The following is a 10,217-nucleotide window of genomic DNA, read 5'->3' as shown; positions in this document are numbered from 1 at the left end:
TTTTTTTCAAGCATGAGGAGAAAATAGAAGGTGAAATCAGTGTGAAGCTCCTAAGAAATAAATATATTCCATGAAAAATAGCTTTGTGTGTGTTGAGCGTGGTTGCATGTGGGTTTGGCCTTATGCATTACTATAATGCAACACCCATCAGTTTTCCAGTCAGGTCATGTGGACGTCAGCCCAAAAAAGGTTCTCCATACCTAATGGAGAGCACAGACAATGCCACTATGCAGAGTTCTACTCTTGACAGAGATTTTTCCGTGCTACAGTCTGTCACCAGAAGCAGCTGGTGGTGAGCAAAATCTCTCCACTCAATGAGAGTCATCCACACATAGGGCAGCTCTTACTCACAGGTTGTTTCCATGGATTGGTATGTGGTCCCTGAAAGACTTTAGATAGGCACTCACACAAAATATACTTTAAAAGGCGTCTAATTCATTCGTCTTAGCTGCCCTTTCTTTCCAAGTGCAATTCAAAAGCTGTAGCTTCTCAAGTGTACATTTTGCCTCCTACTGTAAAAGGTGTGCCCCTTAATCAAAACTTTAAAAAGAGCAATGCGAATACTGAGGGGGAAAAGTGCCACAAGAAACCTTTTGAAATTATGTATTCCATCTCGGAAATTGAAATATATTCTTTAGTTGCTGCCTCCCTTTCACAAAATAAAAAAAGAGAAAGACTATCAATATTCTGTGGAGGAGATTGAGTGAACATTTCCACCACGGAAACCTAAATAGTTTCAATAGAATATATTTCAATGCAGGCTATTCAGAGTCTTTCAAGGGAAGAAGCACAATAAAAAGAAACCCAGATCTCTTTCTTTTCTGATTCTTGGCTGGAGGCAAGTGGTTTCTGAAAGAGAATTTTTAGCATTTGAAGGAAAGAGCTTCCTGCATTTTGTGCACAAATGATCATTGGGCAGTAACAACATAGCCATATCCAAGGCTACCAAAAATAATGGACAAAGTTTGTGTCTGTGTGTGGGAGTGGGGTGATAGAAGGAGTCAACTGATTTACAAAATGTGCAGTAATAACAGACCTCACTTTAAAACAGAGAGAGGGAAATATGCTGTAACAGCATGTAAGGAATCTGCCTCAAATACATTGCTCCTTTTCAGTATGAGGAATGTGTATCAAATACATTGCTGCTTTTAAGTGTGAAAATATTGTTGGTGCCTCTGGAAACTCACTCAGATCTGAAAATCTCTTTATAGTTCAGTTGTCAACCCTTCTAAACTCACATTGAAGGAGGAAATTTATTTTGTAAAACCTTCCAAAATTTGTCTTGAGGCAAACACCATTGGCTACAAAGATGCCTCTGAATAATGAAAAAAAATTAATATTGGTAAATAGATGAAAGTATATCCCCTCATCTGAAGATGTTAAAGGACTTGCTCCAAGTGGTACTAGAGACTACAGGTACATGGGTTTTTGAAAGCTTCACAGAGACTCGCATTCAAACAAATGAAAATTTGGTAGCATTCATAATGAGTGAGCTAAAGAGTTCAGGTTGTAGAAAGCATTTGAAAGCTTGGGACATTATACATGTAGACGGAGTTTCATCCCAATTATTTCTACTCAATCCCAATTATTTCTGATGCTGTCATTATCATGAAATAATGTCAAGTATAGTTTTCCTTTCAGTAAGGACCGGGACGCGGGTTGCGCTGTGGGTAAAACCTCAGCGCCTAGGGCTTGCCGATCGCATGGTCGGCGGTTCGAATCCCCGGGCAGGGTGAGCTCCCGTCTTTCGGTCCCAGCTCCTGCCCACCTAGCTGTTCGAAAGCACTCTTAAGTGCAAGTAGATAAATAGGTACCGCTTTATAGCGGGAAGGTAAACGGCGTTTCTGTGTGCTGCACTGGTGCTGGCTCGCCAGAGCAGCTTCGTCACGCTGGCCACGTGACCCGGAAGTGTCTCCGGACAGCGATGGCCCCCGGCCTCTTAAGTGAGATGGGTGCACAACCCTAGAGTCGGACATGACTGGCCCGTACAGGCAGGGGTACCTTTACCTTTACCTTTTATAGTTTTCCTTTCAGTAAGGAACATAAGATTGTCTTCCATTTACAGGACTGCCTCTCCTGGTATGCCCCACAGAGGACCTTAAGGCCCATGAATAATCATAGTTTAGAGGTCCCGGGCCCTAAGGAAGTCAGATTATCCTTCACCAGGGCCAGGGCCTTCTCAGTGATGGCTCCGACCTGGTGGAATGCTCTGTCCCATGATACCAGGGCCCTGCAGGATTTAACCTCCTTCAGCAGGGCCTGTAAGACAGAGCTATTCCGCCTGGCTTTCAATTTGAATTTAGCCTGATCTTTTATTCCCCTTCCTTCCCTCCCCCTCCCCTTTTTATGAAGATTACCCGCTCTGGGATCCCACAGCTAATTCTCCCCTGGCCTCCTTGCTGGCCCAAATAGGACTAATTTAGCCAGCTAGCCCTGGTGATCATCTAATGTTTATTGGATGGATTTCCCCTAAATTGATTTTAGGACTTTGAATTATTGTTATTCACACTTTTATACTATATTTTATGCTGGTTTTTTGTATTATCACAATTAAGTGTTTTAAATTTGTTGTTAGCTGCCCTGAGCCCGGTTTTCTGATGGGGTATAAATAAATTTATTATTATTATTATTATTATTATTATTATTATTATTATTATTATTATTATTTGAAGGAGAGAAGTCTAATAATACTGTGCCTTCCTTTCTTAAAAGCCAACTTCTGGGCCATTTCTCCAGCAGTTGCTTTTCTGGGCAGGAAAGACTTATGGTAAGCAAAAAAGTCACAACTACTACTGGGACACAGAAGAGCACAGCAGTTCTTTGTCCACTCCTTTCCTTGTAGCTCCAGTGGCACCTTCTGTTTCCAGGATGGAGAACCTCAGAGCCAGGGGCCAAATGTGTCCCTCACTCAAGCCTTTGTATCTGGTGCTCAGGATTCTCCTCAGTCAGACCCTGCACCACTGACTGGTCTTGCTGCATGCCTTACTTGCGTGCTTTTGCTGGGCTGGAATGTGTCCGTGAACTATAATCATGCCTCTTGCTTTGCTGGATGGATGGTAGAGATGGGGAAGTGAGCATGTGTAGAACCTGTCCTATTGTACAAAGACAAACTTTACATTCATTGCCCTGCCCACTTTTGCCTCTGGTCCTGCCCATTATTGACATGTGGCCCCTGGAAGGTTGCTCAGAAGGAAGTGTGGCCCTCAGGCTGCAAGGCATTATTTCCCCATGTTTGATTTCTTTGCAAATGTAGAGGATGAAAAGAGATGCCAGGCAGGCAATTGCAAGCGGAAGCAGGCCTCACGGTCAACTAGTTCAAAGCAAAATGTGAGCCAGCTTGCTTCTCTAGCCTTAGAAGCAATTAGATAATTACAGATTTTACCATATTAACTCCATAAGCTGATAGTTCATCTGGAATGATGATAGAGTGGAGGGAGAAAATCCTATCTCCGTCCTTGAGGTTTTCATAAAAGCTGTGGATTTCATTATTCACTTTGCTGCCTGTGCAGTTATGTAGAACATTGTTTCCCACCGCCAAGGTAGTTACAGCCAGCTCGGAGAGCCAGCCGTTTCATGCATTCATTGGGTAAGAGGTGCCTTTCACTCCTTCTGTAAAAATCGCTGGTCTTCAGCTAGTGCTTTTTGAGGCAGATGGAGGAAAAATGGAAATTGGGATTAGGGAGGCCAAAAATAGAGTGCGCTTAGTACCAGAGACTAAAAAGCAGCGTATATGAGCAAGGAGGAGAGGCTATTAAGAATGTCAGTCAAACTCTACTTTTAAAACTTGGAGATAGAAGAATAATCAGCGGGACAGATTTGCAGCTTGTCATTACCAATAGCCACCTCTAGCATGATTAATGATGTGAAAGCCCAGCGTGAGATATTCTCTCTGGTGTCCAAAAGTTCTTTTAAAAGTATCTAGGAAGCTTCTGCAAAAACAGATTCCTTACTTGTCAACTGCATTACATCCTCTCTCCATGCTTCTCCTCTGAATACTGAATATATCTACTTTTCTAACTTCAGAAGCAACCAACTGCTGATTCTGAATACAGTGGAGGGAGGGGAAAAAACCATCACAACCAGCTGAAGGACATAGAATAAACCTAGACTACTTACCTTTTTGCTTTCTCTCTTGGTGCCTTAACATTTCTCCAGAGAACTTGTATGACTAACTGCTTTGACTTACAAAAGAGTCCTTATGCACAAGAGCCGTGATGCATTATGAATAATCTGAATTATGAACACTTTGGCAAGAGAGGCTGCTAGTAGCTTGTGATGCTTTCAGCGATCTTCTCATCCAGGTGTTTCCCTGTAGTTCTGATTTATCTCATCTTGTTTCCAAAGTGGAACAGATGCATTAGGAATCCTTCACTGTTCTTTTTTCCCCCTTTAAATTTTGTGTTGAATGCAGTACATGTGGAATTTGCTGCCTCTCTGAGTTCCTATCATGCATTTGTGAGTCTTTCCTCGTCTATTTTGCTGTGATAAAACACTGCAAAAGGAAAAGGAAAAGCAATTGTACATATATGTGATTGCATCAAGATCCTTTTGTGTGTGGTGTTTTACTATTTTTTACGCATGCATGGATGTACTAGTAAAATAACACACAAAACCAACCTTCATGAATGGAAATGCTGTTACAAGGCTTTTGCTGTTAGCTTCCATTTTGTGTTTGGGGCTAACCAAAGATTGCTTTAGCTAAAGCACAGGAACATGGGAATGACCATTCTTTCTTGATGTTACATCCAGTCTTGTAGTTGATTGGCCTTCTTGTCAGTGAGGTCATGAGTATCCAGGAAGTTGACTGATGGACTACCAGGGAGCTAGGTTGCAATAACAATAATAAGGCAAAATGATTGGTAATGAAAAGATCACCAAATGATGGTTTATGCATCTAAAAGCCCCTGCATTGAGCTCCAGAGGATGGATAACCAGACAATTGAACAAGTCAAAGCCTTCAAATATCTGGGTATCGTTTTCCAGTCGACCGGGTCCTGGGATGTCCATCAAAAATGTGCCAAAGAAAAAGCTGCTCAAAGCATCAAGATGCTGTCCCGCTTCTTCTATACGAAGGGGGGCAGATACATCCCAGCAGCCCTTGAAGTTTTTCAAGCAAAACCTCTGGCGCAGTTACTGTACGGGGCGCAAATCTGGACGGGGATCCATTGCTCCAGTCTCGAAACTGTCCAGTCCAAATTTCTAAGGCAGATACTCGGTGTCCCCTCCTGTGTTCCAAACGCAGCATTACGACTCGAGGCCTGCCTTCCATCTGTGGAAACTCGGACCTGGCAGAGAACATTTAATTATTGGCTTCGTCTTAATCTGAATCCTCCTGGTCTACTGCCGCTAGTAATGCAAGACCCTCACAAAAGCAAGTGGTTTAAAACTGTGCAGCAAAAACTCCTTACATGCGGTCTGCACTCACAGTCCCTACTATCAATGGGCCTCATTAAAGCAAAGAGTCTAATAGGCCAGCGCCTGAAAGACATTGAACGACAAAACAACCTGACTATCTTAAAGAAACTGTGCCCATGGTATACCTATTTTCCCCCTTCTCATTTTGATTCTCCAGCTTCATATTTGTCTAAACTAACCATCCCAAAATACAGACGTGCCTTTACATTGGCTAGATGGGATGTTCTTCCCTCTGCTGTACTCGAAGGTCGTTACCAAAAGACTCCATTTGAAAAACGACTCTGCCCATGTGGAGATGGTAACACGGAAACAGTGTCCCACGTCCTTCTTACTTGCCCCCTTTATAAAGACCTAAGGAATGAGATTATTACTCCACTCATTCTCTCCAACCCCGGCCGTTCACCAGACATTACACTGTATTTTCTATTATCTGATACGGATAGTCAGATAACAGAGAAGGTCGCGAGGTACATCGAGAGAGCTGCGAAATTGAGGGCCACCATCTGAGTGACAGACCTGTTCACCCGACGGACCTCCTTTTGCCTGTTCTTTTCTTCCTTTTATCCCTATTCTTACTTTTAACTCTTGTACAGCTGTGGCCTGTTGGCTTTGCTAATAAAGTTTTGAATTTGAATTTGAGCTCCAGAGACAAACTTTCTCCATAAACCAGAATTTTTACACAAATATAGATGCAGATAGAAATGGCCTACCCATTAGACAGGTGGAAGCAGCTGTCTCAGGTGACAGAATCCCGCAGGGCCCCACCCACCCCTTTTACTAGGGTGTCATGGCAGCGGCTTCCAGAAAGTTCTCATGAGAACTTGCTGGGAGCTCCCACAACTCAACCCCAGTAAGTGAGGCTTCAGCAATGAGGGCAGCTGTGAGGAGTCCAGGTTCCCACATAGAGTGCATTGCAGTAGTCCAAGTGAGCGACAGAAGTTTTAACTCGCTTTTTTACTTCTCCAACCTATGGAGTTAAAAACGATTATTTTAAATTTGGCGCCCCTTGGTTTAACTCTGCTTGTAAACTAGCCAGACTCCATCTACATACAATATATAATGATTACAAACTTTCCGGCGCTCCGGCCTTACCTCCATCTTATTCCCTGGCTAAAAAAGCATACAAACAGGCCCAGAAATCGGCCAAACGGGAATGGCATTTAAATCGCTGGCAGACTATAATTTCTGCCTCAAAATCTCATAACTCCCGGAAATTTTGGTCCTTAATAAAGGAAAGAAACACGAAATATCCCTTAATGGTGATTCCGGCCCCTACATGGGAGCAGTTCCTGAGAAAATATTTCTCAGTGGCCGAAGCTCCGGCCACTCACTGGAGACCTTCTAATCCCCTTCCCGTCTGGCCCAATACTGACCCTGCTGAAATCCTAGAATTGATAGCTGAGCTGAAAACTGGTAAGGCCCCTGGGCCAGATTTGGTCCCTGTTGAGGCTATAAAGCTACATTCTGCATGGTGGGCAGGGATTTTAGCTAAAACGTTCGATGCAATAAATGCCACGGGCTTAATACCAGGAACGAGTAAGGAGGCCATTATAATTCCTATCTACAAAAAAGGCCCTCCCGGTGACCCAGGGAATTACCAGAATATCAGTCTGCTATCGTCCATTGGGAAAATATATGCCCGTTTTTTGCTGGCAAGGTTGATGAAGTGGTCAGTTGAGGCTGACCTGATTGGGCATGAGCAAGCTGGATTTAGATTAAACTGATCCACAACAGACCAGGCAATTATTCTTTATCACTTAGCCCGGAAATGCTCGACACCCCGACGGGGCCAACTTTGCGCAACTTTCATAGATTTGAAAGCTGCGTTTGATAGTATTCCGAGGAAATTACTATGGGATAAACTTGCCTGCTGGGGAATAGATAGAAGGCTCCTGTGGCTTATCTCCCAACTTCATACTGGGTCCGTGGCCAGGGTGAGATTATCCCCTGCTGGAGACCTAACTAACCCAGTGCCAGTAAATAAGGGTGTCCGCCAGGGTTGTATTTTAGCACCACTTCTTTTTAACCTATTTATTAGTGATATGAGGAACCCATTAGCCGATTCACAAAAATTTATTCACTCCCCTCGTATAGCAGATTATCGTTGTCCTTTACTTCTCTACGCAGATGATGCGGTACTACTCTCTTACTCCAGAGTGTGTTTAAGGAGGGCACTAAAGATTTTTGTGACATATTGCCATTCTAATCATCTGTCTATCAACCACTCCAAGTCCAAAGTACTGATATTCTCAAGAAGTTGAAAACTTTATTCATGGAAACCGGAGGGCACAAAAATCGAACAAGTCCATAAATTTAAATATTTAGGAATTTACTTTCAATATAATTTAGGGTGGAAAGCGCACGTTGAATACCTTCAAAACAAGACAAAAGCCCTAACACACTCCCTCCTCCGTTTTTTCTACTCTGAGGGGGCCTTAGTCATCCCTGCGGCCTTGAAAGTGTATAGCATCAAAGTGATGGTCACAATGGCCTATGCTGCACCTTTATGGGCTGCTTTTGCAAACCTCTCACCTTTAGAGTCGCTTCAAAGCCAATTCTTACGCCGACTTCTAAAATTACCTACATGCGTAAGTAATGCAGCTATTCATTTAGAAATGAAGATCCCCTCAGTGGAGTTAGTTCTATGGAGGAGAGTTTTGATTTATTGGATATCCCTATGGCATAAACTCCCGAACCACTGTCTCATTCAATGCATGTGGCGGGATGACTTCACAAATTTGTGGTCAGGAAAAATCCATGCCAAATTGCTGTCCTATGAGATCTCGCCCTCTGAATTGCTCAAACTGGATCTAAATGTGGCAAAAAGGTGTATAAATCAAAGGCTGGATGATACGGAGCTATACCAAAATTTCTTAGCTGGTGGTGGAGTCTGCTCACCGTTAAATTTCGGCATAATCCCTATCTACCGTGCTCCGTCCTACTTAACATCGCTTATGGCCGCGTCTCACCGATATGCCTTCATTAGAGCTAGGTTCAATGTTTTTCCAACAAATGTCCTGAGACATAGATTCACTAAGGGCCAAGTCCCTTCAATGTGTGCTTGTGATATGAAAACATCTGAATCTCTACAGCATGTCATGTTTATCTGCCCTATGTACAGTTCAGCTCGTGCTAGTATACTAAACTCCATAATTCAGCCTATGGCTGACAAACCAGTAGACCTACAGCTTGCCTGGGTTCTTCAAGATGTGGATCCTTATATTACCCTACAGGTTGCTAAATTCCTAACAGCTGTCCTCTCATACAAGAGACAGAATGGAATGTTAGCCGATTACTGATAGTTATAAGAATTTTCTACAATGACATCAGATATTGATTTTAGTGTAGTGCCTAAATCTCAATCTTAAATTTTTCTTTTGAATTGCTAATATCGGTCCTTGTGAGCTGTGAATTGTGTTATATTACTGGTGGCTTGTACGAGTCCACTGTTTTATTTGATTTGTCTTGTTGTGTTGTGCTTTATGATGGGCGTAAAGCCGAATAAACATTTTCATTCATTCAGTCCAAGTGAGAGATAACTAGAGCATGCACCACTCTGGCGAGACAGTCTGCAGGCAGATAGGGTCTCAGCCTGCATAACAGATGGAGCTGGCAAACAGCTGCCCTGGACACAGAATTGACCTGTGCCTCCATGGACAGCTGCAAATCCAAAATGACTCCCAGGCTGCGCACCTGGTCCTTCAGGGGCAGAGTCACCCCATTCAGGACCATGGAGTCCTCCACACCTGCCCGCCTCCTGTCCCCCCAAAACAGTACTTCTGTCTTGTCAGGATTCAACCTCAATCTGTTAGCCGCCATCCATCCTCCAACCACCTCCAGACACTCACACAGGACCTTCACTGGTTCTGATTTGAAAGAGAGGTAGAGCTGGGTACCATCCACATACTGATAAACACTAGGCATATGCAAGAAAAACAGCATGAGTCACCAGGAAGACACTTGGTATAGTTATTGTTCTTGAAAGATAAATACATTCAGAAAGAGCATCTACAAGATAAATCTTCCAGTTGAATCATCCTTGTTTACATGCCCCAATCTACATCTTAGCAGAACCTTCCCTGCCATATTACTGGGTCTTCTCTCCCGTAACCCCTCCCCAATGCCCAGGCACACTTAGCTGTAATTTATCCAATCCCCTTTCATTTCCTCATTTTAACCGCCTCCCATTGGTCATCATGCCGGCTCACCTAAACACACTTTTGGATCTAAGCCCAATGGATACATGCCTATCTAAGCCCAAGTTTTAGCCTTAGTTGCTGTCAAGTCTTCTCCCTCTGTGCAACCTCTCTGTGTATCCCAAGAACACAGAATCACATCTTTATGTCAACGTTGGACTTCAAACCTAAGGCACAGCAAAGAGTCTATGCTGCTGATCCTGCACTCCAACATATTGAGGCCAAAAACTGGAATGTGCACCTTCCCAGCTGCACTCCCACATGACTCACATGACCTGTGTGAGATCACTGAGCCCCAAAACACATATTTTGGGGCAAAATGCATGAGATTGTGACCTCACAATGGATGTCTCAATTTAATTAGGGCAGTTGAGGGGTAGGCAATGGGGTTTATCAAGACATAAGCTGCTATTTTCAGAGCATATAATTTGGTTAAGTTATTTACGATCAAGTTGCTCATCTGAACCAAGTCCGAAACATTTCCCATAAATAAAATATTTTTAATGAAAATGAAATCTTGGAATGGTCTGAGGAAAGGAGAACAGATGGGGCCTGCCTTTTAAGTCCTCGGAGACGACCAGGAAGAGCAAAGTCTTCTGTCTGGTC

General features: G+C 43.3%; 1 long non-coding RNA gene across 1 annotated transcript; it reads right to left on the bottom strand.

The window, feature by feature from the left end:
• Positions 1-4,378: 4,378 nt before the first annotated feature.
• On the bottom strand, positions 4,379-10,056 carry LOC308595196. The gene is made up of 3 exons (XR_014011899.1): positions 9,624-10,056; positions 4,618-4,823; positions 4,379-4,492 (listed from the first exon to the last, which is right to left on the bottom strand). It is a non-coding gene; the product is annotated as an uncharacterized lncRNA (long non-coding RNA).
• Between the last annotated feature and the right edge of the window lie 161 nt (positions 10,057-10,217).

This window comes from Podarcis bocagei (assembly GCF_964188305.1).
Source record: "Podarcis bocagei genome assembly, chromosome: 9".
In the NCBI taxonomy this organism is placed as follows: domain Eukaryota; kingdom Metazoa; phylum Chordata; class Lepidosauria; order Squamata; family Lacertidae; genus Podarcis; species Podarcis bocagei.
Note: the sequence above shows the minus strand (reverse complement) of the source record. Positions and strands in the feature narration are given on the sequence as shown.